Here is a 13,323-nt window from a genome sequence, read left to right on the forward strand (position 1 = left end):
TATAGACTGTCAGTATAGATGGTCAAAGTACAGTTCCAGCTGTCTCTCATTAGCTGGGGGGAACTTCCAAGAATTTCTCCTGGTTTGAAACAACATTTTATCTAATATTTCTAAGTTTAAGGTCAACCATGGCCACTTGCAAAGTCAAAGCAACTTGAAGTTGAATGGCATGTTTATAACAAATAGAAAGAGCAGATTTCGCACTATTCAGTTATATCCTGTAGAAACCTCTACCTATGTATGGATCTGTAGTATAAAATAGAAAATAAGCTTAATCCATTGTTCTCTTGAGGAGTATGTAATGTTTGGCAAGTGCTTCTCATGTTATATGTATTAGTTTGCTAAACAGTTAAGTTGCATTTAGGTTTTACATTTATATCTTAATTAATTATGTATTTATTTGTGTTTTAAAATGCATATTTGATATGTTTATGATTTCTATAAGTTTTAACTTGTTGTAGTTTGGCTTATCAAAATGTCTAAGCAAGATAGCGTCATTTGCGCGTGCGAGCATAACTGTTTGGAATTTGTGCACGAGACTCGCTCAGGCTCACCCTATAATAAACAATAATAAAAGACAAAGAACTGGAAAGGAAAATTAAAAATAAACTACAAGTGAAAAGATAAAGACCTGAAATTATGCATATGACAAAAATAAATATTTAAACTATTCGTCAAAAATCTAAAAGGTATGTACTTACTTTTATTTCTTAATTTTAAACATTTTATTGCACTGTACGTTGATGATGATATCTGGAATTAACGCTATAATAGAGAAAATTGGAAAACAAAATATAAACATTTACCTTAAAAGTCTGTTGATATTCATTTACGGGGTTCTTGAGATTATGTAAATGAAATGTGAAAACTGAGAGATAGAAATAGTATTTTTATACTCAAAACAAAAATCCCATTGCATGCAAACTATTCAGATTAAATGATGAATGTTTTATTATAAATAGTACATAAAATCAAAATTAAATATTTCATTTTTCTAAAAGTACATAATCTTAGGATGTTCAAGTCAAATTTAAAACTATTTGATCAACTAAGTTTCATTTTTATAAAGATCTTTCACGAAAGTTGCATACCATCTTACAATGTAAGTACATCACAGTCAAAGGGGTAAGAGCCATAGACATTCAGCATTCATAACCACCCACGATTTAATCATATTTTTCACATTAACCTAAAGAAATAACCACTTATTTTTAGGTCTGTAAATAAATATGCATTTCTTTTTAACTTTTGACTTGATTTCATTATTTGGATTATCAAAGTATTTATCTTATTCTCATCATATGAAGCTGAATAACTATTAAGAAGAAACTGGACAGAGGTAATAAATAAACTTTATCCTGCATTATAACCACTATCAATTAAAATCATCAAAATTAACCAGAATACTTTGGCCTAATTGACATTTATTCATTTTTATTACATGTATTTACCAAAAAGTGAATTTCTTTCTCATTTATCTGTTCTTGCTTTTAGACAAATTGTCATGTAACAGTTTCATTTATCTTTTTATATTCCCTCCTCTTGTTTAACATTTGAAATTGTGATAAGCAAAAATTCTTTCATTTATTAAATATTTTGTTTTATTTCTTCTATAGGGATAATCCTAGTCCAATCAGCCAAAAGGTACTTCCCACAAATAAGCCATTACCTTGCTTTACTATCATGTCTTCACATTTTTTCAAGACCAGCTGAGAAAAGATGTTTAAGTATGAATGAATTTTATTTTTAAATAAAAATGTTACTTATCATATGTATGAGCTTCTAACATAACTTACTGTAACATTTTTTAAATATAGTGGACTAGATTAAGCACAAATGTGTCAGTCAGGCTGGAACTTGAGGGCTTCTACTACAAGTAACTAGTTAATACTACTAAGTTTCACCTTCAGGCAGCAACTGCATTCAAAGTGATGGTTTTCTCTCTGACAACTATACATAGCTTTGTGCTTTATACAATGGATTTTTGCTACCTTCGACTACAAATTGCAAGTTTCATGTAACCATAACATGCAAAATGCATACCTATGATAAGACCCACTAGAATTTAACTCAAGTTCTCTAATTCATCCTAAATTAACACCTCCACTGAATTAGAAAAAAAAAGGTTGTTGCTATGTCAGAAATATTCCATTGTGATACAATTCTAAGAACTTATGAGTGAAAGTAAAGACAAATATGTATGTTATAATATGTCAACCATAGTACACGTGCTACACCCAGTACTACCCAGGCCTTTTGCTCAAAGACAAAGCTCATCAGACAGGCTAGAATATGAAAGACACAACACTAGTCTAGGTGCATTTATATTACCAACATCCATGAACAACAACAACTGTTAATGTGAACTAGACTAAGTAAGTGAATTATAATTACTGTCAATTTTATTTGCATCATCTACAAATCACATTTTTAGGGTACGGGTTAATAACACAATATTATTTATTTACTTTATTTCTAACACTGATTATTTATTTTTTATTCCTATTATTATATTCAAATTAACTTCACTATCAGAAGAACTGGCAAACCAGCAATGGTTTAGTTGCTAAGACTCCTCATCTGCAGAAGAATGGCCATTTATGAGCTGAATGGCTCTTGGTTATTTTTAGGCATTGTTATTGAATTTATCAAAATTTCTGTTATTTTGTCATTCAGTCGTTCTAAGGTAATTATGTTTAGCGTGTATAAAGAAAACTACATCTTGCTTAAAAAAGTTATAAAGTCATAAATATACTTAAAAAGCTGCTTGAAAGTCTTTAAAGCTGACCTGGGATTGTGGTAAAAGTCAAGTATAATCCTCTCTTTTATGCAGTGGTAAGATGCATTTGACTCTGTAGAACATAGTGCAATATTAAACGTTTTAACTACAATAGGCATGAATCTAACATACATACTCTGTAGAACATAGTGCAATATTAAACGTTTTAACTACAATAGGCATGAATCTAACATACATACTCTGTAGAACATAGTGCAATATTAAACATTTTAACTACAATAGGCATGAATCTAACATACATACTCTGTAGAACATAGTGCAATATTAAACGTTTTAACTACAATAGGCATGAATCTAACATATATACTCTGTAGAACATAGTGCAATATTAAACGTTTTAACTACAATAGGCATGAATCTAACATACATCAAATTTTAAGAGATATACACACAGACACAAAAGCAAAATTACATATTGATAAAGAGGTATCATCAGTGATAAAGATAGAGAAAGGGGTGAGACAGCAACTTTGTAAAAAGTATTCAGACAAACTGAGCTAGAGAATGAAGGTATAAAAATAGATGGTGAGACATTAACATATCTAAGGTTTGCAGATGATGTAGCTCTCTTTACAAATTCAACAAAAAATATGGAAGCCTTATTAAAGAGTTTGAACACCAGTAGCAAGAAAGCAGGGTTAAAAATACATAGGGGAAAACCAAATATATGACCAACTCTCATGATACAGATACCATCAAAATTGAGAATGAAGAAACAGAGAAAGTGTCAGAGTACAAATTTTAAGGCAAACCCTTAATATGGAAAACACAACAAGGAAATAAATTATGGTAAGAATGAAGGCAACATGGTGATCTTTTGGAATGTATAAAGAAATTCTAGAGGATCAAGATATTCCCATTACTTTGAAGAAAAAGATTATGGATCATTGTGTACTACCAACCTTAACGTATGGCTGCCAAACATGGGCACTAACAAAGAGATAAGGAAAAAAAAGATAGAAACCACACAAAGAGCTATGGAAAGAAAAATACTTCATATAACACTACGAGACAGATGGGGAAATGACAGAATAAGAAAAACAACAAATGTAATAGATGCAGTGAGGTTCATTCTAATAACTATATGGAAATAGGCTGGGCATGTAGCAAGGTATTCCAATAATAGGTGGACATTAAAAACAATAGAATGGTAACCTCGCACAGGGAAAAGATCTAAGGGAAGGCAAAAGAGAAGATGGAGGGATGATATAGTGGCGGAATCAGATGGACATGTTATGCTAAGAATAGGAAATACTAAATTGATTTGACAGAAAGCTACATACAAAGATGAATGACTGCAACTTAGAAAGATAGAAGATGACGAGTGGATACTATCACGAAGGAAGAATGCAAACAAACTTGTAAGAAGGTAAAAGTATTTTTTAATATAAAACACTACGTCACTCTATGACTTCACAATCTTTACATAACAGATAAGTAAAACCCCAGTCTGAATTAGGTAAAATCAGGTTTTCCTCCAAATGGTGTTTTCACTAAGAAGAAATACAACTAAAAGGAAAATCAGAGATAGTGGCACTCATCTAGAAACCTTCAAAGAAATTAAGACAGTTCAACTGATTCTGTGACAAGAAGCATCCAGTGTGGTGTGAAAAAGTAATAAAACTAAATGACATAGAAAAAGTGTTAGAAGGAACCAATTTATGTTGCAGAAAATAAATGTTGCAGTACAAGTTCACCACAGACACAACAGCAAGTTCACGTTAGAAATGCAAGGGCAAAAAATGTGAAGAGACAAGGAAGTAGAGATGGATATTAGCTTCTCTGTCACAGCAAATGCAAGCAACTAAAGTTAAATGGACTCAGATTTTCTCATTAGAGGATGTAAAATGATTTTTTTTTTATACTGTCACATGGAAGATTTTGCACATCAAACAAATGCACATAATAAGTGGGGGTGGGGCAGATCAACAACAACAAAGAAAAAGTAGATCAGTAAGTTCTTGTACTTTAATGTTATTGTTCACATTTCTACGAAAATTGATTTCCCAGTGTAATTTTTGTTTATAAGGAAAGAAAACTTGTCAGTAAATTGTTGACTAACAGTAAAGATTTTTGGGAAAAAAATCTTGGAAATATTTACATACCAAAATACATTTCTTGAGATATCCACACCAATCAGAAACTCCATGTTCCATTCTTTCCAAATCAGAAGCTTCAGAGCACTGGTTCAAATTTACATATTTTTTCTTCTAAAAATTTACTACATTTATCTTGATTTTCTGGCACCTGAAACACAGAAAACTTGGATGATGCAGAGATGGGGGAGATAAAGTGTTTCTTTTCACATATACTTTCTTTACTGTAAGTTTCAGGCCCTTAAAAAGGTAAAACAAAATATGTAGCATATAAATATTTTTGAAAGCAAGGTATTCTAGAATGTAATTGACAATAATTATGTTACATCGCCATCATAGACAAGAATTTCACCTTTCATCAGTGTTATGTATCACTAAATTCTTACAAAAACAACAAAATAATAGTTTCTGATAGGTTTTGAAATGTTTTCCAGTGGTAGACCCATAAACCCATTTTATTTATAGATTCTCAATAAGCTTAGCAACTAAAAATTCATCATAATAATTGGCTTTTATCCACTTCTAAATTCTAGTATTATCCACAAATAAACTGCAGAGATGATATCACTAAAGAGAATGCAATATTTAGCTTAACTGTTATCATTTTCTTTATTGCTAATAGATTAAAACAATGAACATGCCATCCTGTTCAAGAACTTTAATTTCCAAAATTACAAAATATACTTTTGAGGAATTTAAGAAATTTATAAACATTTTCACACCCAGAAGCAATACTGTCTCAATTTTACAGTCTATGATATGAAACACAAGTTACATTTTTTATCCTTTACTATTATGTAGGAAAATCTAGAAACCAAATATGCAATAAAGTAGGCATGAAGCAAGAAAAGCCCATGTTTAAAATTTTCATAAATAATGTAGCAATATAAAATACAATGTGTTATATGTGATGAGATTTTATATTTACACATTAAAAAATTAAATAAACATTCTACTTTTTTTGATAAAATAAAGGTATCTAAGAATTTTAGAAAAACAAAAATAGTATTATATTGTCTTTATCACTAATGTCTGTGTGAGTATCAGGGAACTCATCATTAATACTACCAGTGATCTTGGCTTTTAGAAACAAATACAGAAATAAAGATTAAGTAAAACTTTAGTGAGCAGTCTGGTAGTGTACGTAAAAAAAAAGTAAGAAGACACGTTTTCTTTACTAGAATAAAGAAAAGTGTCACTAATCAATTTGATGTGATATCGTTTTAAGCCTAATGTATTTTCTCACCCATTATTTGTCAATATAAGGTAAGATGATGTGATGGATGATGTTCAACAAGATCTATTTTTAGCATGAATTTCGAATTCCACCGAGTCTTGTGAAACCAAAGTTACAGTTATAAAATGTTGGAGTAAAATTTATCATTCTAACATATATTCTTATAAAATACCTAAACAGAATTTTAAGAATTGATTCCCCAAAGCATATTATTATAACTTATTTGAATGCTTAAAATATATCCTAAAACTGGTTGTACATATACTTTACACTAGATAACAGTAAAGAGCAAACACACACACACACAAATTATAGGTTACATGTACAAATGTAAAAAGCTTATTACATTTCAATTATACACGAGTTCCACTGAGAAGAGCCCAGCCAAATATATTACTGTCATACTGCGTATATTGCTATATATATATAGATATAAATCAAAGACAAATGTATGTGTAAACTTTCTTAAAATTCATTTTTTACCTGACAAAATCTCTGGAGACTGAATGACTGAACGAGCATAAATAAAAAGTTCTTCACAATCTTCCTCAACAAATAATTTTTTAACAGTTATGCTAAAACAAGTTATGCAATCGTCTTTGATACAGTTTCTATTCTATAAAATATTTTGTACAATCATAAAGAACTGCATTATTAAAACCAATTATATTCTTAATAATTTAAAATCATTATCACTAAAAACATATACTTAACATACTGTGGTAATACAATAAAAATTAATATTTTCTAATACATTAAAGCATCTTCATATGAATAAATAACTAACAAGTGCCATATCACAACTTATACAAGGGTATTTCATGTGTTAAGTCATTCATTCATACATATGCTCCTGCTTTACAAAAGGATTTGATTATTTAGGCAAATAAATAGCAGATGACTTTTAATTATAATAAACAGAACTTAATGCATGTGAGATATCATAATATGAAGGATGAGTATAATTTTGATTGGATTAACCTTAACAGTGTTATAGCAGAAAAAGATCTTGGTGCTGTGAATGATCAGTTTATTAAACCACCTAAAAAGTGTACTGTTGCTAGTGGTAGGGTAAATAGGGTTTTGCCACATTTGGAGTACTGTGTTCAGTCTTGGGCTTCTTAACTTAGGAAGGACATTGAACTGTTGAAAAGGGTTCAGAGTAGGGCTACTAAAATGATTCGTGGGAAGGAAAGGTTGTCATATGAGGACAGGTTAAGATTTCTGATATATTTTTTCTTAAAAATTGAACATTTAGAGGGGATATGATTCACGTGTTTATGATTGTTAAGGGAATTGATAGTATTGATGTGTCACCTTTTTTGAACTTAATGGTGAGAATGGTAGGATTAGAAGGGGGGACATATATATAAATTTTGGATGGGATGGCCTATATGGGCCAACAGGTCCCTTGTTGTCCTTAAATTTTATGTGTATACATAATTTAGTTAGCCCATCATCAACATAATGTCCCTTAGTATTTAAGTAGTAAGTGTAAAACATAAACATATCTAAAAATGTAAATCATATTCAAGAAATAAAAGTTTTAACCTCTTCCATTACATATTTTTTCATATGCTCAGGTTTACAATATGCTTATGAATATTCAGTTACATTCCTCTAGTTCACAAATAAACAAATACAGGTTTACATTACAGTTGAGGTAATACTACAAGCTAATTATATTTGTGACAAATTTTGGCTGAGTTAAACTTCATACATGTTTTAGAACATTATTTATATCAATGTAACTAAATATACCTTTAGATTACAACTTAAAATTAAACCAGAATACACAACATTTAAGACTATTGTTTTTGATTTTTGGTTATACAATGTTCATTCAGATGCCAAATGTATGCCTATTACAGAAATGTTGTACCAAATAAATCATGGGACATCAAGGAAGTGTTTGGCCTATGATAAATGTTCTAACTCTGAACATCTTTCACTTATCACTAATTCATCACTGATTCCCCAAATATTTATCAACCCTTTTTTTAAACTGCTGACAAGATGCAGCCCCAATCTCTTTAAATGGTAATATTTCCACAGAATTACTATATCCTATTGAAGATATAATTACCATGTTAGCCTATACTTCAGCCCTTGGTTCAAAGATCACCAATTTTGATTCTTTCTTAGCCTCACAAACACATTAATTACAACATAAATGCCCAAAGTGTTGGTTAATACAACATAAACTTCAAACAATAAAGGACCATTTGATCCTTCAAGACTGTCCTTGTACATCCACCCAGGGAAAAGTAAAAATTGAAGCCCACCCTTTCCCTTTCATGGAATCATTGATTCCCTTCTTAAACTCCTGTAAAGTACTATCCTTATCTACATCAACAGAAACTCAAATTCATAAGTCAGTCACCTTATTAGAAAAATAAAACTGTCTTCTGGTGCCTAGCCTGCCTTTTCCAAATCTTAAACTTGTGCCTTCTTATCCTATTATCTTCATAATAAAGCAAAAATAAATCAAAGACCATAATCCTGCCTATCCCCTAGATAACCTTATAATTTTCAATACGATTATCTCTTACCCTTCTTTTCTCAAGAGAAAATAAGAGACCTTAACCTATTCCTACAAGATAACCCTTTTGTATCCTTTATAGTAAGTCAATATCCTTTCTTAGATAATAAGACCAATACTGCACACTTTATTCCAAGTGACATCTAACTTGTAGAAAGAGAGATAATTACCATAAACATCTATAAATACATTCTAAAATTCTATTAGCTTTACTATAAGCAACTTTACACTGCTTCAGTAGCTTATCACTACTATGCCAAGATCCTTTTCTTCAGTCACATCTACATTAAACATTTGATCTAAATTATACTACAAATGTGTTACCCTGCACTTACTATAAATAAAGGTCATTTGTAAATATATGTCCAACTTACCAATCAATCCAAGCCATTCTGTAGTACTTCAAAACCCTAAATATAGCTAGAAATACTGAAAAGTTTAATGTTGTCAACTAACTTTACTAATTTACTGATTATTACCCACTCAATATAAGTATTGTACATATGAAAAAGCAACAGTCCACTAGTAGTAAAGTCCAGTTTGACTTGACTCCAATAATAACAACCTTTTTCCTTTTTTTCCCATCCAACATCTCTACAATGCAAAGTAATTAGTCATTCCCCAATCATTATTGATGTAGTGCTCTTTTTTGTGTTTTATTTTTAAATGCAATAATATTCTGCTTGAACAAGGTTTGAGCTCGAGACCTCAAGCTTGCACTAACATTCTGAGACTGGTGTTCTTCCAACTAAGGTATCAGGGTTACAAGTACCAGTATACTGTTTCTATCTTAATAGTAACAGTGACTCACCTTAACAAAAAATTTTTTTCTGAAAACTAAATACATCAAGTCCACACTCTCTCCTTTGTTCAGATACCTAATCCTCAAAAAAAAAGGAGTGGTTAGTAAGAAAAAAAAATCCCTTTGGTGCACCTATGTTGATTATCATTTATAACATCATATTTCACTAAATTATTTTGTAAGTATCCTTTTATAATGCTAAAATTTTTCACACAACAGAAGTAAAAACTAACTAGCCTATGATTTCCAGGATGACTCTTATCATCCCCCTTTAAAAGTTTGAGTTACATAAACAACACTCCAATCCACAGACATCTATTCACCTACTACAAATGAAAGAAAGAGGCTTGCATAATTGGTTTTTTTACTTCTCTTAAAATCCCACAGTAAACCTTTTATAGCCCTGGTGTTTTATCTACTTCCCACACTCAGTATTTCTACTTACAACCAAGGAAGTAATATCTGCATGATTCAGGTCAATTTCAATATTTCCTACAGAATGCTCATGGTCAGAAGTATTGATATAATTTTCTCTTGGAAATATAGATGAGACAATTTAAAAGCTCAGTCATCTCATACATAACCTTCCCATCAGAATCTTTTAATGGCCTCATCCCCACTCTAACATTTTCTTTACATTTAACATACTTTAAAAAATTCTTTATTTAATGTTGCCTAGACCTTCCTGTAATCTAGTCTTCACCACTTAATGGCTTGCAGCATCTATCTAAATTTATTGGCAAATCTATGCTATAATGAAACCACTGCCTTTATTGATATATTTCTTACTTAATACAAGTCACAATAATATGAAGCTTGTTAGTGTTAAAACATGCTATTGTTTATTGGCATAAAAACACTTTCTTCTCCTTAAGTAACAAACCTTTTTTACTCAAAGTATGTTGCAAGAGTGTACTGGAAGTTCAAAGACTGTATTGCCCTAAAACTCTCATTTTTTAAATTAACTATACTCAGTCAATATAAAAGTATATATATATATATGTGTGTGTGTATGTGTGTGTGTTATTGATGCATTTACATCCAAGCACTTAACCTTAATAGTAGTGGAAACATAAGTTTTCACATTACTTCAATAATACTTGTAAGTTGTAATAACAGTAACACGAGCAATAACACGTTACAACTTGTAAAAGTTAAAAAATTGCACTTCTAATGCAATACTGAATGAAAGAAAGAAGTGTTTTTTTATATCAATTGCACCATATCTTAATTCTACGTTATAACCCAAGTGTACAATCACTTGCCCATTACCATTTAGTGTAGGGATAAATGGGTACTTCCCAGTAATACTAGGCTCCAGCCGAACATTGGAGTTAAAAACAGCTGAATCTGGGTAATTGAAAATGGCATCTAAGCCTTGATCTTTGTGGCAACTTAAGCGGTACTGAAAGTTACTATCAATAATTGGTGTAGTTAAAAAAAAAAAACGTGTTCTGAGCAACAAAGACTGACCACCTGCTGAAAGTTGGGATTCAGAAAACAGTAAGGGTTAATAACAGGCATGGCTTGTGAAGTGACTTTCTAGGGAAGATGGTGGTTTTGATAACATGAGGGTTTGAGAAGTTGGGGCTAGGCATTCAAAGTAAAATTTGAATGTTCTGTTGGTGATTATATGGTTAAATGTAATAAACGTCAATTTTGTTTTTGTTTCTAATTTCTGTGTATGTTGTTATTTTGTGGGGGGCGAGAGGAGAACCCGGTCTTGGTTGACACCCGACCCCAGCCAAATTTTAGTGACCGGGTGCCCGGACCTAGTATTCAGCCAAATTTTACTACCCGTGCATCCCCAATTTAGTGATTTACACTGTGTGACACAAACTGTTCAGGTTGGCTGGAATACGACACATTTTACTTTTAAATTGTAGTGGTTGGGGCACATTATAAACTGATGAAACAAAAACTGTTTCAGTGTGGACAGGATAAGGTGGTGAAGTGTACTAATAAAAAGTAATATATTATTTCTGTAAACTGCTAGTACTAGTGTAAACAAGTTAAACAGTGTAACTAGTATAATTATAAATAACCTTCTGTGAGTTTCGGAAAAATTTCACGTTTGAATAGACTGTGAATTATATAAATACTACCTGTAGTCTATAGTATAGACACTATGCTACAATAATATTAACGTTGATTACAAAGCAAACAGCTTCCAAATAATACTAAAAACAAAACAAATTATACCACTTATATCCTTGCAATAAATTTAGGCTTACCCAAAATATTTTAAATTATCATCGCTATTCCCTCTCGTGTTGAGAAGTTTTATTCGCTTTAAATAGTTTGAGTTTTGAGCGTTTGTAACACACTCAGAATTTTCGTTATGCAAAGAAATTTTACAGGGCTTTTCGTCAAAAATAAAATACATATTTTATCTGTTTTGCGTTCCGTCAGTTTGGCATCCTCGGGAGTTCCAACTGTTTTTCAGCAAGTGGATATATCAAACCTTACGAAGTTACTGTATATATAAGTATAACGCCTTGGCTGCCAGAGGATGATCTTTTGACTGGTAGTTTACATTATATGACTTTGCTATAAGTCAGATAATAATTTTCATCACATTATTATCACTCTTACAGTTATATATATATTGTTACGTCTCCGTTTGTTGATTAACTTTCCGTAACTTCGTTCCGACGAAACTTTAGCGACACAAGTCTTTACTTAATAGAACTGGTTTATTCTTTCCGAATATAACTTTACTATACACTTAATTTCAACAATCGCGCTAAAACAAACGATATAACAACGAACGTGCTCAATAATACTCTCTGACTGCAGATCAATTACTTACTGTCTACACACACATTAATTCGTCACGTTGTCACCCTCTTATGTATATACCAGACTACCCTATATCTAGTAATCTCCCGACTATTCCCGAAGGTTCGAGAGAAGTAGCGTGGCATTAGTCACGTGACCTCGCTCACACAACACTGCCCCTCCTTAGTATTGTTCGTCCCGAACAATAGCCACTTAAAATAAACCAATAACAATTAACAATAACTTAATTTAATGTACAGAATTACAATCACAAAATTACAATTCAACAAAATCTCTTAATTTTACGGGACGTATCTTCTTCCCTACTGGTCTCCGTCTCGTTGGCTTCTGCTTCATATGGGGTTCATCTGCTTCATCAGGAAATGTTCTATCGTCGATAACAGGCACATCAGTGGTAGTAACTTCATAAAGAGCTTTACCGTTTCCCTTCTCAAAACTGAGTAGAGTTTCTTCTTCGACGGTGGCTTCTTCAGGTGGAACGTCTTCAGCAGCATCATTTGTTCTGTTGTAAAAGTGGTGCATGCCAACAGGCTTTGGCGTTATCACGGTCCAGGACATTTCAGTTGGGACGAAGTTGGGCTTACCTCGCCGACCACATTTTATCCGGAAAGTCACGTCTGAGAGACGATCCACTATATCATATGGGCCTTCCCATGGAGAAGACAACTTGGAGACTTCCCTTTGGTCTTCCTGGGATTATACAACCATACCTTGTCTCCTGGTACAAAGCTGACTTCAGCAGATCTCTTATCATAAGTTAACTTCATCGAATCAGCAGACATTTTCAAGTTTGTACGCACTTGATGGTGAATATCATCCATCCTTTCTGATAACACTTTCACAAACTGACACATTTTCAGGCAACTCTTCATAAGGTGGGCGTCCTGTTAACAGATCCACTGGCAACCGAAGTTCCCGACCAAACATCAATTTTGCTGGAGTGTATCCAGTGGTTTCATGCTCTGCTGTCCTATAGGCCATCAACAGTGGAGGAAGTAAGACACCCCAGTCATCTTGGCGGCTATTACAAAAACTTTGCAATTC

General features: G+C 32.0%; 1 long non-coding RNA gene across 15 annotated transcripts in view; it reads right to left on the reverse strand.

Annotated features, from left to right (window-relative positions):
- Positions 1-11,731, reverse strand: part of LOC106460215 — a 53,287-nt gene extending 41,556 nt beyond the window's left edge. For 3 of the 15 annotated variants that reach the window (XR_002610700.1, XR_002610711.1, XR_002610710.1), the window contains exons 1-3: positions 9,487-10,069; positions 4,906-5,136; positions 2,789-2,852 (exon numbers count right to left, since the gene is read on the reverse strand). This is a non-coding gene — a long non-coding RNA (uncharacterized LOC106460215). The other 12 variants (XR_002610703.1, XR_002610714.1, XR_002610708.1 and 9 more) reach the window with 10 other exon arrangements.
- Between the last annotated feature and the right edge of the window lie 1,592 nt (positions 11,732-13,323).

This window comes from Limulus polyphemus, unplaced genomic scaffold, assembly GCF_000517525.1.
Source record: "Limulus polyphemus unplaced genomic scaffold, Limulus_polyphemus-2.1.2 Scaffold729, whole genome shotgun sequence".
Lineage (NCBI taxonomy): Eukaryota > Metazoa > Arthropoda > Merostomata > Xiphosura > Limulidae > Limulus > Limulus polyphemus.